The sequence below is a fragment of the Giraffa tippelskirchi genome, chromosome 1 (genome assembly GCF_054371585.1).
Source record: "Giraffa tippelskirchi isolate mGirTip1 chromosome 1, T2T-mGirTip1v1.2.pri, whole genome shotgun sequence".
Taxonomy (NCBI): domain Eukaryota; kingdom Metazoa; phylum Chordata; class Mammalia; order Artiodactyla; family Giraffidae; genus Giraffa; species Giraffa tippelskirchi.
Genome location: NC_137275.1, coordinates 24,460,110 through 24,477,849, shown reverse-complemented (window position 1 = coordinate 24,477,849; position 17,740 = coordinate 24,460,110). Strand labels below are relative to the sequence as shown.

The 17,740-nt window shown below is 42.8% G+C and overlaps 1 protein-coding gene and 1 long non-coding RNA gene across 5 annotated transcripts in view; one reads left to right on the top strand and one right to left on the bottom strand.

The window, feature by feature from the left end:
- Window positions 1-17,740, top strand: part of SHROOM3 (shroom family member 3) — a 322,301-nt gene that overhangs the window by 238,050 nt on the left and 66,511 nt on the right. For 2 of the 4 annotated variants that reach the window (XM_081584642.1, XM_081584663.1), the window contains exon 1: window positions 8,793-9,309. The exons of 1 other annotated variant lie outside the window; for it this stretch is intronic. The gene's annotated coding sequence lies outside the window, so the exon portion shown is untranslated. Of the gene's footprint in view, window positions 1-8,792; window positions 9,310-17,740 lie in introns of those variants that run through there. One more of the 4 variants, XM_081584652.1, reaches the window with a different exon arrangement.
- On the bottom strand, window positions 14,557-16,431 carry LOC145543377 (uncharacterized). The gene is made up of 2 exons (XR_014080675.1): window positions 16,320-16,431; window positions 14,557-14,853 (listed from the first exon to the last, which is right to left on the bottom strand). It is a non-coding gene; the product is annotated as an uncharacterized LOC145543377 (long non-coding RNA).

Genomic DNA, 17,740 nt, shown 5'->3' with positions numbered 1-17,740 from the left:
GATGAGATGGTTGGATAGCATCACCCACTCAGTGGACCTGAGTTTGAGCAAATTCCAGGAGATGGTGAAAGACAGGGAAGCCTGGCGTGCTGCAGTCCATGGGGTCACAGAGTTGGACATGACTTAGCGACTGAACTGAACTGACTGAACATTGAATAGGCACTTACTTTATGCCAGGCATTGTTCTAAGTGTATCATATAAAGTTTTTCATCTAAAAGTCCAGCAAGCCTATGACTCAGGTTCAGTTTTTAGCTCTCATTTTACAGAAGAGAACACTGCTTCAGTGGAGCTGGTAATTAATGACCAGCCTGAGGTCACATAGTAGGTGCTATGGCCAGGATTCAAATTTGAGTGTTCTCCTCCCAGAGACTGCACTATTAACCATGATGCAACACTGGACCCACAGGAGTGGGAGTCCACTCTAGTGGTAAAAATCAGTGAGCCCATCACCTCCCATTCAATTCATCCTTCATATGCCACCAGCATGACTTCTTGAAGGTACAGATCCAATCATGACACTAGTGGAAAGTGTTTCTCACTGCCTACAAGGTAAAGTCTAAATTATGAAAGTGAGCCAAAAGCCTCCCCTGCTACCATCTGCCTCTGTAGCTACACTGTTTGCCACCTGCCCATTCCTGCCATGTTTCTTCCAGTTCCCCAATTGGTCTGTGCTGATACTTTGGGACCTTCAAACATGTTCCATCCTGACCTTTTCCTCCTCTCTTCCTACCCAAGTGAGCTTGTGCACGTCCTACAGAACCTGTCTCAAACAGCTTCTCTACATCCTTCCCGGACATAAATCTCCTCTCCTCTATTTGCTACCAGCACATACATCTATTTAGTGAGATAAAAAGAGCTACCACGTTTGAGCTCTTGTGTGCTAGGCACGGGGATAGGGCTGAGCATTTTGCATGGTTAGTGGTTACAAATCTTGAGCCAAAAACACAATTATGGGAGAAGTGTCTCTGTTTCTTTAAAAAAAAAATAGACTATAATTTCTGTTTTGAGACCTCATTCAGCAAGGAGACACAAGCAATGTCAGCCAATCCATCTCTTCCAGCTCCTAAGGTTGCAGCTGAGTTGTGAGGCACTTAGGCAAAGTCCAGGTGTGTGTGTGTGTGTGTGTGTGTGTGTGTGTGTGTCCAGGTGTGTGTGTGTGTGTGTGTGTGTCCAGGTGTGTGTGTGTGTGTGTGTGTGTGTGTGTGTGTTGTAGGGAAGTCGGATAAAGTTGTCCCTTTGGTCTCCATGTCACTATCTCCCCATGCTGGTATCCAACAAGTCTGATCACATCCAAGTTGGGGTAGTGGTATCTGTAGCCTCCTCAGATCCATCAGGCACCTGTGCCCTCCTTGGGTTTACCAGAAACCTTCTGCTTCTCCTGGACCACTCTGGGTTGGGAGGATTGCTGAAAGCCTGAGCCTCTCTCCTGCCCAGCTGCACTGCACAGACATTTCTTTGATTCCTCCTCTGTGCTGAGTTCCCAGCAACTCTTGGACTGAGCCAATTCTCCAGGCTCTTGCTTGGGATCGGAACCCCCATAGTTTCTGCTCTCAAATCATTTAGCCTACCTGGAGCTTCCATCTTGCATCATGTAGGATTTAGAGTGGCTCCAGCTTCCAGCTCCCCTTCACTTCCCTTCTGACTCTCCTTGCCCTTCTTTATTCATTCTAGAAAGCTGTAATGTGTTTTGGAGAAAAACTGGCTCTAACTGAGTACTCTTTCAGATCTTAAGCCTGGATTCTTTTATGATATAAAAATTCTGCTGAGTCATCCCTTCCTTGGTCAGTGAGTGACACTAACTGGGAGGAAAGACAGGACTATGAGGAAATCTACTGGCGGGAATAAGAACCATTAATATCTCATGGTTACTCCTGCCTCCCAGAGACACACACTGAATGATTAGTTCATATAATCTTTGCAAAAACCAATGGGAGGTGTAATTATTCTTATTTTATAGAGGAAAAACTAAGGCTTAGTGAGATCAATTAACCTCACATACTGCTAGCAAGCTCTTGAATCCAGTTCATGCTCTTGACCATAAAATATCCTTACCATGTGGTACTGAAATAATTTCCTTAGATATCTGAGTTTCCCAGTAAATTGAGCTCCTTGAAGTCAGGGCTGGGATCTCATCCATCCTGATATGCTCCATACCCTGCAGTTAGCAGGTGCACTTAGTAAGTGGTATTTGAACTGAAATGGCTGAAGGAGAGAGAAGGAAAAGGCAGAGGAGGAGACAAAAAGGTAAATGAGAAAATTCTCTTATCTAAGCTCTTCTGTGAGCTTAGAAAGTTCTGAGAATCCTACACAACTTTTAAAGGAAATAAAATGAAACTGTATTTTCTGACATGGAGTTGTTGTTCAGTTGCTCAGTCGTGTCCAACCCATGGACTGCAGCACAACAGTCCTCCCTGTCCTTCACCATCTCCCAGAGTTTCCTCAAACTCATGTCCATTGAGTCGGTGATGCCATCCAACCATCTCATCCTCTGTCGTCCCCTTCTCCTGCCCTCAGTCTTTCCCAGCATCAGGGTCTTTTCTAACAAGTCGGCTCTTTGCATCAGGTAGCCAAAGTATTGGAGTTTCAGCTTTAGCATCAGTCCTTCCAGTGAACATTCAGGGTTGATTTCCTTTAGGATGGACTGGTTTGATCTCCTTGCAGTCTAAGGGAGTCTCAAGAGTCTTCTCCAACACCACAGTTCAAAAGCATCAATTCAGCACTCAGCTTTCTTTATAGTCCAACTCTCACATCCATACATGACTACTGGAAAAACCATGGCTTTGACTAGATGGACCTTTGTTGGCAAAGTAATGTCTCTGCTTTTTAATATGCTGTCTAGGTTGGTCATAGCTTTTCTTCCAAGGAGCAAGCGTCTTTTAATTGCATGGCTGCAGTTACCATCTGCAGTGATTTTGGAGCCCAAGAAAATAAAGTCTGTCACTGTTTCCATTGTTTCCCCATCTATTTACCATGAAGTGATGGGACAGGATGCCATGATCTTAGTTTTTTTAATGTTGAGTTTTAAGTCAACTTTTTCACTCTCCTCTTTGACCTTCATCATGCAAGGTGTCTGAAAGTATTAAATGAAAATGCATGTTAGAAAACAGTGTGATCATCTATCGGAAAAAATATGTTAACATTAACATACATAATGATTACATGTCAGCATCCATAAAAGAGAAGAGCTGGAGGAATTTCCATTCAACAATGGATATTGATTTGGGGAGCAATTTAGGATTACATGGGACATTCACTCTATATCTGTTATTTCTGTAATACTTGAATGTTTATAAAGAATATTATCCATTTTTAAATTAGGAATATCAATGTTTAAAAAGAAAAAGCATGTTATCCTATGACAAATTTTGCATTGTACTGTATACTGATCACCTTACACTGGATCAGGTAATTATAATGAGATAAACAAGTACAGGAAATGCTTCTCTATTCTTTCAAAATGACAATACACATCTTGCATCATACCATGAATCTAACCATGAGCCTGTTAAGTAGGTATTTGTGGTTAATACTTTGAGCTGTGCTGTCTTCTATCCTGGTTTGAATCCTGGCTCTCTGTCTTAGTACCCATATGACCCCAGGGAAGTTCCTTAATCACCGTGCCTTTTCTGTGTCACTACGTATAGGTCTACCTCTTTCCTTTTAAATCCTGCACGATATGCTTCACAATTAATTTAACCATTTTCTGTATGTACATTTAGGTTGTTTCCAGTCTCCAGGATGTGTTTCTAGTCTTTCAACCTAGACTTGCCAGAAAGAATGCTGTCAATCCTTGTCTCCAGCATCACTTGAGGCTGCTGACCTGTTACTTAATCAGTGAACCACCCTTCCCTGGCAACACTGAAAATGGCCTTTATCTCTTATATTTCCATGAGACAAAAACTTGCTGTCTTCCTTCACTGACAAAAGCTGTCCTTCTGCTAGTTCTGTTCTTCATTTCGCTTCTGTTTAGACCTATACAGATTTGATACTGGATCCCACATCTGACCCACAAAATCATGCATGCTGCTGTTGAGTGCTGTGTGTGTGCTTAGTTGCTCAGTCGAGTCCAACACTTTGCAACCCCATGGACTGCAGCCCACTGGGCTCCTCTGTCCATGGGATTTCCCAGGCGAGAGTACTGGAGTGGGTTGCCATTTCCTTCTCCAGGGGATCTTCCCAACCCAGAGACTGAACCTGCATCTCCTGCATTGCAGGTGGAGTCTTTACCATCTGAGCCACCAGGGATGTTGTACGGACATGCATTTGTAGTGTCGCAGATAGTAACTGAACTTTTGCCTACCTAGTCCTTCCCTGTTTTCCTCGGGTTCTGACCTTTGCAAGATTCTAAATAGCTTTCTTGGTGATAACTAGGTTGCATAAAGGTCTTTACTTGGGGCTCTGGTCCTAAGGCTACAAAGAACAGCAGGATACACGGAGGTGCCCTTGTCAGTATGAATCAGCTGCTAGCAGCAGAAGATGCCTTCAACAAAGAGAGAGAGTGAGGAAAGTGTCAGCTCCGAGGACTTGCAGGCTTACTGGGCTATTTATGAGAAAGGTCTCTGTGATAGAGGGTAACCAACTCTGAGAAGCTGAAAGCATATAGGGTTTCCCCCTCTCCTGTTACAATCATCACTTCATGAAATAAAGTCTTTCCCAGGTTTAAAGCAGTCTTAAATGTATTTCCTTACTTTCAATATCCATTTTAACATTTTATTCAGTAGGATGGTTGTTCACTTGTTTTTCATGTTTTTCTGTGAGTGGTTCAAAAAAATAAAAATATTTGTCAAAGTGAATATTACATTAGAAGTTATGAAAAGTTCACATTAAACCCAAATAAATAGCCATTTGAGAAGGGAGGACCCCATATGTTCTTCCTAATATTTTCTCTCTGAATCAATCAAGAGTATTCTTTCTTGATTGTGTTTATACTGACCATTAAACAATCCCTAGAACTGATTTTCAATATTCAACAGATTTTGACACTGTTTTTCTAAGGTGTCAACATCCAAAAGAAGAGCACAGATGAACCAGGGAATTTACTGTATAGCTATGCAAGAGCTTGTAGTCGCTGTTACTATTATTATTTAGTAAAGACTCTTATTTTCAAATACTTATATTCTCCATATGAAAACTTTATTTACTTGGAATAATAGAAAAAGGCCAAACTGAATTGGCAAGAAATAATGGTTGACTGGACTTCCCTGGTGGCTCAGGTGGTAAAGAAACTGCCGACAATGTGGGACACGTGGATTCTGTTCCTGGGTTGGGAAAATCCCCTAAGGAAAGAAATGGCAACCCACTCTAGTATCTTTGCTTAGGAAATCCCATGGATAGAGGAGCCTGGCGGGCTGTAGTCCATGGGATCACAAAGAGTTGGACATGACTGAGCGACTAACCCCACCGGCACCTGAATAGTTGACTATTTCTAAGTGACATTTAATAAAGTACAATATATATTAAAAACTATTACCATAATATAGAAAAGAAGCTAAATTTGTGAAATAAATTCAAATCCAAATCACATATATGATTTCTATATGTAGTTTCTTTAAAGATGTAACTAAATGTATTAGACTAATTAAAATTTAAAAAATCAAAGAATAACTGCTGAGATTGGAATTAGAGACATATGGCAGTAATCCTAAATGTCTTAAGCTTTTTATTTGAAAAAGATACTCACTCTCACAGGTTTCTCCTTAGTAATAAGACCTGATCATTGTAGTGGAAAAACAAACTTTTAAACATGTATACAGAATGAATCAGACCATTCAAATTATGTCAGGTCCTTAATCAGTATAGATTAATATAATGTGATTTTAAATATTTTTAGGTTATCATATTTAACTCAAATTGAAATTTGGGTTTGCAGGTTAAACTAATTAAGAGAAGTGGGAAGGAACTTCCCTGGTGATCCATTGGTTAAGATTTCGCTTTCTAATGCAGGGGGTGAGGGTTCAATCCCTGGTTGCGGAGCTAAGATACCACATACTTCTGGCCAAAAAACCAAAACATAAAACAGAAGAAATATTGGAACAAATTCAATAAAGACTTTAAAAATGGTCCACATAAAATATATATATATATATATTTTAAGAGAGAGAGGTGGGAAGAAAAGGAATTGGCGAAGGCTTGGGGAGGACAGGGCAAAAATATGCCTCTTACCAAGTGTAAATCATATGGTACGTAAATTATGTCATAATGCATGTGTGTGTACTTAGTCGCTCAGTCATGTCTGACTCTTTGCAGCCCCATGAACTGTAGCCTGCCAGGCTCCTCTGCCCATGGAATTTTCCAGGCAAGAATACTGGAGTAGAATTTCTTACTCCAAGGGATCTTCCTGACCCAGGGATTGAACCCTCATCTCTTGCGTCTCGTCTCCTGCATTAGCAGGCAGATTCTTTACCACTAGCACCACCTGGGAAGCATTATATCATAATAAAGATGTTTAAAAGAATCATAACTTTAAACAAAAGAAAAAGTATGCAACCAGCAGGTTGCTGATTGGCCAAGCAAACCCTTTCTCTAAGATCAGGTTGTGTATTTTTCGTATTTGTTACCCCCTCATAAAATATTTTAGCATTTTTAAAGCTTTATTTCTTGATCAGTATATCTGTTTTCACTAGAAAAATAAAATGATCTGGATTCTAGTGTGATGCCCTATTTCTGGGAGTGATCTTGATGTAGGAACTAAAAGGCAGCATGACTTGACAGAAACTGTCTTGGCATTTATCCACATATACACCTGATTATGTGTAACTATTTTACAGTCATTTATCATTTATGCTTTGGGGGGAAGGGATGGGCCATTTTGAAGAGGAACTGAAGGACCAGGTGAGGGAACTTACTCTTAGCTCATACAGAGAGCAGTTTGCCTAATTTTCTATTGCTGTGTAGATTTTTTCATTTCCAATCTCACCTTTGATCCCAGGAGACAATTTGTTTTCCTTTTATCTACAAGTATCTGGCGATACATCTAAATTATAGGTAGAAGTAAAAAGTGTTTTTCCAGAATCTGTGGTACAGCGGAAGCCCAGGACTTCCTGTCATAGTGATGGATTTCACTGGTGTCATACAGTCTATGCGGGAGGTAAAAGTTGGATCTAAAGTGTTCCTAAAACATTTTTTTTTAATTGCAGTATAGTTGATTTACAATGTTGTGTTAGTTTCCAGTGTGCAACAACATGATTCAAATATATATATATTCTTTTCCATTATAGGTTATTACAAGATATTGAATATAGTTCCCTATGCTTTTCAGCAGGACTTTGTTGTTTATCTTATATATAATAGTTTGTATCTGCTAACGCCCAACTCCTAACTTATCCCTTACCTCCTTTCCCCTTTGGTAACCATGCATTTATGTTCAGTGGCCAAAGTGTGCTCTGAATCACCAATTTAAGTGATGTTTCACACAGGAGTAGAGGAATCTGGTCCACCCTTACAAGATTTCACCTGACCCTGAGCACTTAGGAAACAAGCAGCAGCAGGGGAGGAGGTCTTACCTCTTCTGCCTACAGAGCTCCTGGCCGTGTCCTCAGCTAATACGTCTCACTTCCTCGACATGGCGGCAGCTGCCATGTGCTTTCTAAGCAGTAAGGACTGACTACCTTGTTTAAAGCTTAAGTTCTGAGCATCATCTGCTTCCACCTGAAACTAGATCCCCACAGGACATTAGGGCACAGAACAGGCAACATTAGCCTCCCTGCTTCTAACACCTAGCAACAATGTGGGTGGGTACCCCTCTGGCTGTGCGGCAGGTGTGTATATATTTTTACGTGCCTGTGATACCATGATGCAAAAAAAAAAAAAAACTTCAAGGTGGGGGTAATACCTTGGGGGAGGGGGAAGCCTGTCCATGAAGATATCGATAAAGAGGTTTATTTAGTAGTTTTTGTAGCCCCTAACGCTTCTGCATTGTGCCAGGATATTATAAAAAACACAGCCAAGTAAAGGCAAATCATATTAACTCTATGGGAACTGAGGTTTCTAGTTCCTACCTAATTAGACATTCTCTTTTCTGTGTCTATATGTGTATTTATCACCCTAAATATAGAACCTGATATATATAATATATAAAAACTACTATATATATAAATAAAAACTACTACATATAAAGTAAAATTTTAACAGGCATTTTGCTTGAGGGAGAAGAAATAAAGCCAATTTCAAACCTTACTGTTAATCTCTGGAGATGCATGTGAAAGCCATTAAGAAACGTACTTTTTACAGAAAAAAAAATTTTTTTTTCCACCTCCATTGAAAGAGGCTGGAAAAGCCTTTAAAGAAAGATGAAACTGAAAATAGCACCATACCCTCCCTAAGAATATTAAAGGAGTACCTCTATCTCAATGCAAAATAAATTCAGGTGTGTATACCGCCTAAGACCCCAAAGTTTGCAAAGCTGAATCCAGAATTTCCTGTAAGATTACAGTCATAACCTGATAATAATCACCTGTTCCTCATCTAGAGATGATGCTCAGGAAACAAAAGAACTGGGAAGGAAGGTTTCAACAGCATTAGCGATCAGAAACAACCTGAATCTCTCCAGTTGATTTATACTGAAAAAGGACGCACGGAGAAAAAGGATGGCTATTTTCCTTGTAATGCGAGCTTTTTTTTTTTTAAGATGTGAACTTTTTACCTTGTTCATTCATGCTTCATTTGATCAGTTACTAACTATATAGCCCCTGAAAAGCGAGCGCGGGCTTTTTGAAGTGGATAATTTGTTCTGGGATCCCCTCTTCATTTCAAAATGGGCGGGGAGGTGGAGTTAAGACACCTTTCTGACTGTGAACCGATCAAGCAGCGCCTGAGTGTGTGAGTCGGACCCCTGAATACCACGAGAACCCGAGGACATGGACTGCGGAGGGGCGGCGAGCGGATCCCGGCTCTTGCAGCCGGGGATCCTTTTTCAAACCTTAGGGAGCCAGCGCTGCCATTGAAATGCAAATCCCGTCCTGAGCGGCCGGGCCAATCGGCGAGGCTTCCTGTGCGATTACCTGGTGGCGAGCGCGGAGCGAGCGCGGCCCCTCCGGCTCGGCCCCGGCGGCCCGGTAGGCGTGGTGGTCGGGCGCCCCCGCACCCTCCGGGCCCGGCGCGCCGCTTCACCCCCAGCAGCCCCGCGCCCCGGGCTCGCCGCTGTAGCCGGGGCGCAGGGCGCGGCCGAGCCTCCCATTGTTGAGCGCGGCCCGGCCCCGCCGGCGATGCCCCGCGCCGCCTCCTCCGAGCGGCGGCGAGGTTTGAACTTGGCGTCGGCCCCGAGCCCCGCGCGGCCCCGGGGGGCGACCGCTGCCCGGCGAGCGGCGATGGTGAGTGTGGGGCTCGGGTCCGCTTTCCCCGGGCGGGGCGGAGGGAGGGCGGGTACCCCGCCGTCTGCTCTCTACAGGGTGTCTATTTCGGTCCCCGCGGCGACTCTGGAAAACCCTCTCTGCAAGGATGAGTCCTCGGGCGGGCTTTCTCTGCCGGCGGCCGGCTTGATGGGTAGGTGGCGCCCTCCGAGGGTCCTCCTGACACTCCTGGACCTTGGCCTTTTTTTTTTTTTTAATAATTTTATTAGGGAGGCAGAAACTGCTACTCCGAGAGGAAAAGAATTGCAGATTATTGACAGCATGAAAACTTTAAAGGAGAAATGATCTGTGAAATATTTTAATTTTGATAAATTGCTTCTCACGAGGTCTCCTCCTGACTTTAGAACGACTGGCCTTTCTTGGTTTTGCTGGATTTGTTTCTGTAGGAAAGATCCCAAGAGTGCTTTTGAGGCGCATGCTCGCCCCTCCCCCCTTCCACTTGTTCCACCTCTTAAGGCAGTTTCTTTTTAAAGGTGTGTGCCACTGTCCTGTTGCAGGAATTAAATCATGAAAATGAAATGATACCTGACACACGCTTTACTGTGAGCTGCCAGAGAGAGAAAAGTGCTTTGCTGAGGGGTGGGGGCGAGGTAATGAAGTTTCAATACATCCAGCATCCGGTGGGGGAGGTGTGACCGCCTTTTTCTTCTCTCTGATGTATCTTGGAATTACTTTTTTTAAAAAATCGTGTGATTGTTGTGGTGCACTTCTGTGCTTGGAGGCTTTTGAGAGGAAGGGAATAGGAGCCCACATCTAAATACTCTCCATGGTGAGATTGCTCTGAGATGTCAGGGTGAGGCAGGAAATCTTAGCACAGGGGCTTCTAATGATAGTTCTGTGCGTCTCCTATTTCTAACTAGTTAATATTTTAAGGCTAGTTAAATTATCATTTCCAGCTAAAAGCACATTGGTCAGACATACGCTTAAATCTGGCCTCAAATAATCTCACCGGGAGTTGGTTTACATTTTACTTAATTTCGATGGTTAATTTTTGTCTTTAAAAAAATTTTGTTTTCATTATAAAAGTGTTTCATGATCATGGCAGAAAAGGTGGCATATACAGAAGTAAACTGTCCTTAACAATAACATTTACGTTCTGTTGGTCAAGGCCTAGTTTTTCATGGAAGCCTAGTTATTTGAAAACTTTGCAGCTGTATTGGAGTTTTTAAAATTGCTAACAAACCTGGTTTAGGAATTTAGGAATTGACAAGGAAATAAATTTATACTTTAAAAGATATTATAAACAACAGTAACTTATTCATATGGTTCATGGGACGGAATTTATTGTGGCAGTTTCTCTTGAATCAACTTCCCACATCTGCTCCAGACAAATGGTTTCTGTTTGTATAGCCTGTTTTGTAAATACATCTCTACCATGAAGGCAAAGTGCCCAAACACATATGCCTTTCCAGTGCTGGTAACTAGGTTCATAGAGTTAATATTTTTATTGGTTTCTGCATCAGAACTTCCTCACTATACACTTGATAAAACCCTGGAGAAGGTTACCAAGGGATGTTGTAGAGAATTTACTTCCCTGGAGATTTTAAGAATAGGATAAACATCCATCTGCCTACGATGGCTTCGGTGCAGTACTGTTTGGATAAAGGCAGGCAAGGCCACTTCTCAGAACCCCCAAATTGAGGAATTCTAAACAAATTTCAGTCCTCAGCAACCTGGAATCAAGGGAAATAAAGATTGCCTCAGAAGCACCTGAGCCCAGGATGTGACGAAGCCCTGTTTTGATTTATGTAAAAAAAAAAAACAAAAAAAGATTTTCCTTTTGTTAAAAAGATTTTAAATTTACCCCCAGGACTTGCCAATTCTTTTCTGTTCATGGATAGAAAATCAACAATGATTTATTTACTTTCTAAGAAGTTCTAGGTTGACTATAGCACAAGTTCCGAAATTTCAAGTAAATGAACAGATTTATGGGAATTAAAAGGTCAGCCTTCCAAGACTTAGAAGGTAAATAATCTGCCAGCAGTGCAGAAGACCTGGGTTCGATCCCTGGGTCGGGAAGATCCCCTGGAGAAGGTAATGGCTACCCACTCCAGTACTCTTGCCTAGAGAATTCCATGGACAGAGGAGCCTGGTGAGCTATATATAGTACATGGGGTCACAAAGAGTTGGACACAACTGAACAACTAACCCTTTTATATCTTATGTGTTAAGTCTGGTTACGTTTTTACATCAACATTTTACTTTCTCCTCCAAACTTATTCTTGACTTTCCATTTCCATTGTAGAAACTGTGGTACTTTCACCAAAACCAAGTATTCTGTAACTTGTGTTGGAGGCCATCCTCCTGAGCTCCTGCTCTGCCACTAGATTTTCACGGGTTGCTGCTTCCTCCGCCCTCCTGTTTGACAGAAGTATCCTGTAATCCTAACCACCATGTGACGTCAATTGCAGTGACACCTTCCTCCCTTTCCGTTGTCACTTGATCAGGAATAGCCACCCCTCGCCCTCCCCGCAGGATCACTGGGAGGGATTTACTTTCTAGGAAAGGTCATGTCAAAAAAAAAGGGCAAGTCAGGAGTCTCCTGGCTGGCTGGTTTTTTACCCCCACCTCACAACCCTTCAGCTTGTCCTATTTCTCCATGCATGCCAAGCAGGTTTTCTTATGCTTTGGTAATACCCAGAGAAGGAATAGGAGTATGAACAATGATTGTTCATTTGTTCAACAAACATTTGCTATATGGGAGGCCCAGTAACTGCAGATTGGTCCTCTGTCCTCAAGGAATTTGTCATATAAGAGAAGAAATCAAACATGTCAATAAGCTAATGCCATTCTGAGGGAATAGAGTACAGGGGTTAAGAACTTGTTTGTTATAAAGTTAAACATACATCAACGTTATGACTCAGCATATCCACGCCCAGCTATTTACCCAAACTGATAAAAACAGATGCCCACAAAGAGGCTTGTACGGAGTGGCCATGGCAATGTTATTCATAATTGCCAACAACTGAGAACAACCCTGTGTCCGCCAACAAGAAAGCAGATAAACTGTGGTACAGCCACACCAAGGGAATACCACTCAGCAATCAAAAGAGGTGAATTTGTGATAAACACAAGAACCAGGATGAATCTCAACCATGACGTTAAACTGAAAGGAGGCCGACACAAAAGAATATATAAGCAGTTCTATTTATGCAGTTCTAGAACAGGCAAAACTAATCTATGATCATGGATGTTAGCGGTTGCTTGCGGGTGGGGATTGAGAGAGTTTGATTGGAAAGAGGTGACTTTCCGAGCCATGGAAATGCTGTATGTGTTGATTTGAATGATTGTTACACAATTATCAAACTCCATTGAACTGAGCATTTGAGACATGTATTTTATTGTATTCGAAGCATTAGCTCCATTAGAAGCAGAGCTTAGTTCCTAGAGATAGACAAGAGTATATATCTTATCTCTGCCTCTAGGTGTATGTTACTTAGGGCAAGTTATTAAATGCATCTGAACCCAGAAGCATTGGACAGTAATAAACTACCTCCTTCATAGGGTTGTTTTAAGAATTGTTAGATAATCAAAGTATTTAGCTTAGTTAAGAACTCAGTAAGTGTCCCCTCATAATTCCATGTATTGTGATAAATATGTGGTTTTGTTGTTAATGAGAAAGTGATTTCCAATTTTTGTAAAAAGCCACCTCATTTATTTAAGATTATCAAGGATCTTATAACACAGTAACAAATATCCTTAGAGTTATATCTATCTTCATTTTAATGGGTTCTTTTCCCAGGTTGTAGGGAATTTAAATTTAGTTCTTGCTTACCTGATCAGAGTACCACTAGGGCTTTGCCATCAAAGGTAAACCTCAAAGAGAGGAAATACCCGCTAAACAAAGCCCTCTGTTTTTGAGGATTTCGTGAGAGTAGTTGAAACTGAACTACCAGACCAGGCTCACAGCATTTACAGAATCCAGGTGAAAGGTTTACATATTATAGACTCTTTCCAAAGAAGTAGGGGGAAAGAAAAATGATCTCTATATAATTAATATTGTACTTTTTTTTTTTAAGGGACACATTATACAACTGGAATTTTCAGTAAAATACCTTGTACAGAGTGGCAAATATAATACTAGTTTACTTAATTTATTAATCTTCAATTATTTAGGTTCAGCAAAGTGTTTGGGAAAGACAATGTAAACTTTGCCAAGTCCAGCAGAGGCATTTTGTTGTTAGAATGATTTAACTCATTCACTAAGCATTTACCAAACATTTACGGAGAACATATTAACCCCTGGGAATTCAGTGATGAGTAGTAAAACATTTTAAACCCAAAGGTTCATAGCTGCCCTGATGGTGTGAATGTGTGCCCGTTTCTCATGGACTTTTTTTTTTCAGAGCAGAGGCACTCTTTTAGGCTGGTTTTGTTAGTTTAAAAAAAAGTTTAGGGACTTCCCTGGTGGTCCAGTGGCTAAGACTCTGCACTCCCAATGCAGGGGGCCGGGGTTCAATCCCTGGTCAGGGAACTAGATCCAACATGCTGCAATTAAGACCCAGTGTAGCCAAATAAATAATTTTTTTTAAAAAAATTTAAAAACCAGTTTAAAAAAGCCTCTTGCTTAAGGTGGAGGTTTAAAATTCTGTTTTGTTTTTGTTTTTTTGATGCTGTTTTCTTAGACACCAGAATTTCTTCTTATCATTACTAAAAATCACAATAAAATGGTCTTCTATAAAGGCAGTATAGAATTGTGGAAGGGTCTTAGGCTACGAAAACAGAGCAGCCTGGGTTTGAATCTGAGCTCTGGGCGCATGCATGCTCACTTGCTTCAGTCGTGTCTGTATCTTTGTGACACTATGGACTGCAGCCCTCCAGGCTCCTCTGTCCATGGGATTCTCCAGGCGAGATTACTGGAGTGGAGTGGGTGGCCATGCCCTCCTCGAGGGGATCTTCCCAACCAAGGGGTCAAACCCGCATCTCTTATGTCTACCTGCACTGGCAGGCGGATTCTTAACCACTAGTGTCACCTGGAAGCCCAAATCTGAGCTTTACTGCCTAGTAATTTAGGGTAAGTCCTTAAATTCTTTAAGCCTGAGTTTCCATGTCTGTAAAATGGTGATAAAAGAAGTGTTAATATATATTATCAGGTTAGACTGTTTTAAGGATTAAAATATAAAAATAACTATCCTGGCACCTAGTGGGTATTAATATCTAACATGTATCAAGTCCTTGCTAAGAGTCAGGCGCTGTCTGAAACTCTTCGTGTATCTTCCTCATGCTCGTATGAGGTAGGCACTTTTATTGAGCCCTTTAAAGGTGAGAAAACTCCGAAACCACAGAAGAGATGAACTAGCTTGCTGAGGGCATGGAGGTGCCAGGGTCGGAACCCCACAGGTCTTGCCTCTCAACTGAGGAGGTTATTAATAGATGTCAGTTACTTTTCCCTTGTTGTTGTTGCTGTTGTTCAGTCGCTAGGTTGTATCCATCTCTTTGCGACCACGTGGGCTGTAGCATGCCAGGCTTCCCTGTCCTTCACCATCTCCTGGAATTTGCTTTTCCCTGTTAGGTGAAATTATTTTTAAGATTTAATTACTGCAGGTAGAAAGTAACACCAATAAGTGGCACTCGGGCTACAATGTTGGGCAGTGTGCAGGTGAGCACCGGTGATGGAGAGTGGGTATATCTTAAATAGTTGATGGGTCTCCTTTCTACCTTGTGGAGGGGGACTCATAGGAGACACGCTTGTGAATATGGTCAGGGTCTTTCCCCAGCCCCTCAAAAGTCTTCCTGTCAGTGGCCCTCTCTCACTTGTGAACAAAGAATGGATTTGGTTGAGATTTTGTAGAGCCCTAGTAGGGGCTGACATAGATGCAGTATTATCTTGGTCTCTACCAGTAAGGCAAGGTGAGAAGTGTACCACAAGCCCTGAAAGTGAGAGAATTGTAGATCCTTGTTGTTATCTGTTTTGTATGTATACTAGTGTGTATCTGTTAGAATAGTGTTGTTTGACTCCATGGACTGCAGCACGCCAGGCTTCCCTGTCCTTCACTATCTCCCAGAGTTTGCTCAAACTCATGTCCATTGAGTCAGTGATGCCATCCAACCGTCTCATCCTCTGTTGGTCCTTTCTCCTGCCCTCAATCTTCCCCAGCATCAAGGTCTTTTCCAATGAGTTGGCTCTTCGCATCAGGTGGCTAAAGCATTGCAGCTTTAGCTCCAATATATATGTTAGAATATGTATATGACTGAATCTCTTTGATGTACACCTAAATCTAATACAACATTATAAATCAGCTATAGTTTTTAAAAATTAAGAGGGACATTAAACTGTTGCCCCGGGATATTTTATATTCCCCATTTTCATGGCATTTCCTCAACTGCCAGATTCTGGAGAACCCTGAGTTAGAACTTTATAAAAGAAAAAAATCCCAAGGGGTAGATTGAGAACCCTACTGAGTTAATGAAGACATATGAAGTCATACTGGCCAATTAAAATAATATGTGGGTGCCTTGAGGGGAAGGTAGTTAAACAAGTATACAGACATGATTCCCTACGTAAATATGAGCCTTTTCACGGAATTCCCAGCCCACCCCACCAGAGTACAGGTTTTTATGCAAGAGGCTCTCCTAAGGTTCTCAGCATCCATGGCTGTCTTCTGTAGTGTAGCTTGTCAGCCAACCTCCGGACCAGTTCCTCAACCACCCAGGTCTATGTAAAACCCACCAGGGAAGCCCCTCAGCAAGCAGAGTGGGTGCTGCTGGGGCAACAGGCTGAAGCCAGGGGGCACGGGGGAGCCCCTTTGCAAAGTGCTGCTTGTATTTAAAGGGACGTCACCGTGTAGCAGTTTTGTCCACCCAAGAGAGCCATGTTATCTCAGGGCAGAAGTCCTGGCGGATGAAACTCTGGGGCATCACTCTGAAGGGGAGAAAAGAAATCTGGAGGGAAACCCTGCAGCTCTCTGGTTGCCTCCGACCCCTCGAGGCTGCTTGGCTCTGTTCAGGCTCCACTAGTCTCTTAGTCTGACCTGCAGTAACTGTGCTGGGCTAAAGCTAGGAGAATCGCAGGACGGTCACTTGAAGGTCCCTCTCTGCTGCTTCCCCATCGCCTCCAGCCTCTTTCACTCAACTTTAAGCCCTTTGTGTTGGTTCCCATGGTTACCTCTTCACCACCAGCAGCTGGAATTCAGTAGTGAGAGGAGGCCGCCTCCCCACTGACCCTGGTCTGGCTGGGGCGGAGGCCGCTGATCTGCCCCTGGTTCCTGGCATGGGGTCACAGTCCAATACCTTCTCTTTGTCGTGGATTCTGTACTTTTCCCAGGCTTGGCGTGCTGGCATTCTAGTGGGAGGGGAGATGAGGGGTGATGTGCGGCTCACGGGGTATTTCCTACTCTCAGCTGGCCCGGGGTGGACCTGCCAAACCCCTACTCGCTGCCACCTCCTTTGGTGTGCTGGTGCCCAGGCGAGGGGGTAGGAGCTGCTGTACTCATTCGGAAGAAGATGACCACTCACTTTCCCACCTGCTTTTGTGCCCAGTACCATCTGTTCATGCCTGGTGGATGTTAACAAGACCAGGCTCTGGTCTGGAAGGAACTGGTGTCCATGGCAGGTTTTCCTCCAGCTTGGAGGACCAGGCTGGCTCAGGAAACCTGGGGATCGTTGGCAGCCCCAAGGTTCAAGAGGAGAGCACAGCCAGCTCAGAGTTTGTCTTGAAACTTCAAATCAGATGCTGTTTGAGGCCCAAATTCCAACTCAGAGAGAGTTCCATTGGCCCCAGAAACAGGAACTGTAACTACAGGTGGAAATTAAGCAGCCCTGGTGGTAAAGGTGAAAAGTTACCTACAGAAGCCACCACAGATCGTGGCTCCTGACGATGCCAGTACTGGAAGAATTGTGCTCTTCCTGGAATCGGGCAGCTCTATTTATTCTTGAGTCTGCTCAGCCTACAGATATCTGAGCCCCTAGGTGATGTGCAGATCAAAGTTAAGGGCATACTTCAGAGCCTTAGAATGTATGGGGTCTTGGCTTTACCACTGTCTTTGTGATCTTGAGCAATTTACTTAAATTACCCGTTCCTCAGTTTCCTTTTCTATGAAAGAGGGAGAACACTTCATAGGGTTATCATGAGGATTGAATTTGTTATGTAAAAATACTTTGTAAAGCCCTACACAAGTGCCTGGACTTCCCAGGTGGCGCCGTGGTAAAAAGCCCATCTGCCAGTGCCAGAGCACAAAAGACGTGGGTTTGATCCCTGGTTTGGGAAGGTCCCCTGGAATAGGAAATGGCAACCAGCTCCAGTATTCTTACCTGGAAAATTTCATGGACAGAGGAGCCTGGTGGGCTACAGTCCATGGGGCTGCAAAGAGTTGGACAGAACTGAAGCTTAGCACACATGCACACACAGTTGCCAATTTGTAATATTTTTAAATGATGTTCTGAGAGTGCCATG